The sequence below is a fragment of the Nanorana parkeri genome, unplaced genomic scaffold (genome assembly GCF_000935625.1).
Source record: "Nanorana parkeri isolate BGI_ZX_2015 unplaced genomic scaffold, ASM93562v1 scaffold7, whole genome shotgun sequence".
Taxonomy (NCBI): domain Eukaryota; kingdom Metazoa; phylum Chordata; class Amphibia; order Anura; family Dicroglossidae; genus Nanorana; species Nanorana parkeri.
In genome coordinates this window covers 230,736-235,436 of record NW_017306275.1, presented here as the reverse complement: position 1 = coordinate 235,436, position 4,701 = coordinate 230,736, and the positions used below count along the sequence as shown (strand labels likewise).

The 4,701-nt window shown below is 39.5% G+C and overlaps 1 long non-coding RNA gene across 1 annotated transcript in view; it reads left to right on the top strand.

Moving 5' to 3' along the window:
* LOC108784978 overlaps window positions 1-3,550 on the top strand; it is a 20,126-nt gene extending 16,576 nt beyond the window's left edge. The window contains exon 3 of the long non-coding RNA XR_001941105.1: window positions 3,540-3,550. This is a non-coding gene — a long non-coding RNA (uncharacterized LOC108784978). The remainder of the gene's footprint in view (window positions 1-3,539) is intronic.
* Window positions 3,551-4,701: the final 1,151 nt, after the last annotated feature.

The following is a 4,701-nucleotide window of genomic DNA, read 5'->3' as shown; positions in this document are numbered from 1 at the left end:
AAAATGAGACAGGCATATACACCAGGTTTTTAAGCCTTCATATCATTACTAATGTAAAGTTACAATATTGCTTGCCCTTTATTACTGCTACCCCAGTTGCTGTATCACTACTATATATAATATTAATGTTTATTAACATTTTATTTAATCTACTGATTATAGTCACGCAGGAAAATTCATTGGCAGATTCAATGAGATAAATGATCTGCATCAAAATCTGACCAGTAAATGGACTCATTTCTCCTTCAAATATTTTAAATATAAGTAATTGCCAAATAAAATATATCAAGAACGATAGAAGAAACAATCATGTCTCAATATGTCATGTTTTAGATGTCATATACTGTCTGGAAAGTATGAACAAACATTAATTTTCTTAGCATAGAATATTATGTGTCACATAGATCCAGAAGACTTTTCTGAGCTCATAAGATTTGTTTGCATTACGCAAAAGCTTGTGCGAGAGAGGGAACCCTATAAATCGTGTGCCTGTGATGTCTGGATCTCCTCGTTTGTAATTCCTTGCATGAAATGTGATTTGTGCCATGGGTCACTGCTACCAGACATGCTAGTGTAAAGACATTCAGTCTTGCTTTGGTAGTGTTACAGGCATCCCTGTTCACATGTACTGTATTTTTTAAACCAGTTGCAATAACCACAGTTTAAACTTAAAAGCAAGTTTTTTTCGTGTTTGCCTATATGGTATATAAGGTCAGGTTTATCAGTATTTTATAAAAGCTAAAAAAAACAGGCAATTCCTACAAAGCAAACAATTAATACTTTTCTGCCCACGCAACAAAACTCTGCTGTATTGAAGAGCTTATTTTGCTAACAGATCTTCAGCATTTGCAACACTTCTGGGTGTGCCTGAAACCTTCCTGCATTCTGTAGTGATATAGGGGCTGGGGGGTGGAATTACAGCGTGCAACAGGGGACCAGGAATCTGAACTGGTTGTTAAATTGGTAAATATAGATTATCCCTTACAGCTGAACTCAGCCACAAAAAGAAATGGAATGTATATATATTGCCCAATAAGCACAAAGCTTGTATATAGGGATGCACCAATACCATTTTCTGCTGACCAAGGACATGCCGATACCAATTACCGTTACTTTTTTTAGTGTCATGTAACTGTTTTTCTAAAACAATACAGGCTAATGATTTTAGGGCAGGCCAGGGCCGAGTCCCAGCTGCAAATGCTGCGCCCCTGGTAGTTCTGCCACTAACTCCAAGCTGTAGAGAGACTACATATCTCAGCAATACATTTTACAGCAATGCAGAATACCACCAGCTATAGTGGACACAAATTCCCAGTGATACATTATAAAGCAATGTAGAATAATACAATCAGCTAGAGAGGACTACAAATCCCAGTGATGCATTATACAGCAATGCAGAATAATACCATCATCTATAGAGGACTACAAATCCCAGTGATGCATTATACGGCAATGTAGAATAATACCATCAGCCATTGAGGACTACAAATCCCAGCAATACATTATACAGCAAGGCTGAATGGCACCTGGTTATAGAGGACTACAAATCTCAGCAATGCATTATACATCAATGCAGAATAATATGAAGCTACACCACCTCATCCATCCTGTCCCTCTGGTTCTAAGGATAATTCAATACAATACACAGTACATTCAATACATTATACAGCAAGGCTGAATGGCACCTGGTTATAGAGGACTACAAATCCCAGCAATACACTATACAGCAAGGCTGAATGGCACCTGGTTATAGAGGACTACAAATCTCAGCAATGCATTATACATCAATGCAGAATAATATGAAGCTACATACTACTGCTGTCTCCAGTGGAGGAACTCAGGAGGGCTGTGTGGGGTCTCAGGAGGCTGTGCGGTGTATTAGGAGGTCTTTGGAGGCTGTGCAGGGTCTCAAAAGGCTGTGCAGGGTCTCAAGAGGCTCTGCAAGGTCTCAAGAGGCTGTGCAAGGTCTCAAGAGGCTGTGCAGGGTCTCAGGTGGGCTGTGCGGGGTCTCAGGAGGGCTGTGCGGGTCCCAGGTGGGCTGGGCAGGGTCTATGTTGGGCTGTGCACGGTCTTAGGAGGCTGTGCAGGGTCTATGGTCAGCTGTATATGGTCTTAGAAGGCTGTACAGAGTCTAGAGTGGGCTGTGCAGGGGCTGTGGTGGGCTGTGCAGGGTCTATGGTGAGCTGTACGGGGTCTATGGTGGGCCGTGCAGAGTCTATGGTGAGTTGTGTGGGGTCTCACCAGGGTCCAGATGGTCCCAAGGGTGGGTGTGGGAGGCGTAGTTATCCAGGAAGGAGGAGGAGATGTGCTGCTGGTGCTGTAGGAAGGCTGACGAGATCCCCAGCAAGTGTGGGACCTCAGGCAGCCGCTTCTGTTTAAAATTGTAAAGTGCCAGTATCGGCTCCTAGTACCGGGGCATTTTCACAAGTACGAGTACCCATGAAAATGCCCAGTATCAGCACAGATACCGGTATCGGTGCATCCTTAGATGTAAATCTACTTTATGTGCACAATGCCTTTGAAAACTCAGATATCACCTTGTAAAAGTAGCTGTGATATCATCACTGTGTTGCACATAGCCCGTGCAGAGAGCACACAGGCAAAGTGCAGGAGTTGTTGCATTGTGGATTGCTGCACAGATTTGGAAGCCATACTCAAAGGACACCAAGATTTAAGTAAGAAAACACACTAGGTCTTAGTCTCTGTGGGCAGAATCTTGGGTGTAAGGTACATTCTGATCACATTTTCTCCTAATTTTTACATGGAGGGTGGGGTTCAAAAGAATAAGTGGACCGTGCATTTTGTTGTAAGTATTGCTTTAATTCAAACACACTTAGAAAGATTTTTTGCACTATGGGACAAAAGGGTTGGGGGTAATAATGAGCTAACATAAAAGGTAAAAAGGTACATTTAATATTAATATAGTATAATAATATTTAAGTAATATTTATGCTATAGTCATATAGTTTTAACTGATTAACCAAAATAATAGCAATAACATCTGGACAGGTCTAAGGTATAATTTGTAACAATATATTGTTTTGTAAAGATACATTTTGTAAATTATTAGCTGCCCCCCTCAGTAATTCCTTTCTACTACTATATGCCCAGCATATAATATGAGTGCAGGGCACCATGGCTCCCTGCACTCACAGTGTAATGATGCATCATCAAGGACCACCTACTGCCAGAAAATATCTGAAGTGGACCCTGCACATCATGTGACTAACCTGAAGACACCTGAAAAAAGGAAAGTATTAAAAAAAGGCCATGTATTTCTATGTAAATGGCCCAGAGCTCATGGTTTGCTTGTTGTACGTCCAACTCTGTCGTGGCGCTACTGGCTTGTGTGTTTTTAAACTCATGAAACATCAGAGGCTGTGATGAAAAAAGGAGTAAACTTTCTGTATGGTCAATGCCAGCTCCAGAATGCACTCCGGAACAGGGAATGTAAGTGTTGAACAGGCAGTGGTACCATATAATTATTTAAAAGCTGAAATAGGTTACTGTAACTTTACTTTATGTAATCATAATGCAAGGTTTGCTTTATTTTTGATCTGCTATATTATTCCTTGCAATTTGCTTAAAATAAAAAACTAAGAATGCACTTGTTATAGGTGTTGGAGATGAATGATCTGTGCATCTTTTGTATATAATAAATTACATTTTGGCATTCTCTCTGTTGTAGGATTACTTGCCTTAAGAATTTAATTCTTAGTAAATGTGTTATGAATAATTCATTTTATATGCTACATGACTTGCTCAGACTTGTCAGAAGGTCAGTGTAAGTGATAAAAAGTGTCAAGTCTTAGTTCTCTCTGTACATATTTGATGAAATAATACATTTGGTGAAAGGCTAAGAAAATCAATCATTAGTGAAAGTGTATGAAAGCCTACAAATAAAATAAGGATCGGTGCTTCCTTTTCCTGTCCAGGAATAGTCTCCACTGGTCACATCTTCATTTTAGATGTCAGCAGTAGGATTCACCAGCCGGGATTTGAATAATGTCACTTTTTATTGAGGGAATTAAAATAGAATATACTAAGGTGAGTTATAATGAGACATTGAACAATGTGTTTCTTTAATAAGTGTCTCACCAAAAAAAGAATGCTTTTAATACAGCAAACATCATTTAATCAACCTGACCTTATAGCTATCTAAAAGGATCTTTGTATATTAGCCTATGTTACCACTGATGCAATACTATGCCACAATCCATCAAAAGCAATACATCATCCCACAGCCAGCATCTATCCAGCAAAATATCTATTAAAACTCAGCCAAGAAAACATTTATATTTTTAGATTGGCTTTTGTTCTATCTAGGTCTGTTATCTATACGACATGCAGCTGTAATGTTCTTTTTGGCAGTTTTGTTAAAGATGACATAATGATGGTTTTAGGCCACAGACAGCTTCTACAGAAGGAGGAATGGGAAAATAATAGACTGAGGTACCACACACACACATGGCTAGCGTAGACAGTGTTACACTGCACTTCATTTTTATGGGCAATTATTGTGGCTACGGTCATTGGAAGAATCCACATTTTTTCAAATCTAAAGCTAAGCTGTTCCCTAAAAGTCACGGTCCTCATTCAAGATTTTCCATTGTGTAATTGGCATAGCTTTCCTTCGTTGTTTTGTCTTAGTCAACAGGCAGTCAGGAAGCTGAGATAGCCAATCAAACAGATGTAAGGAGT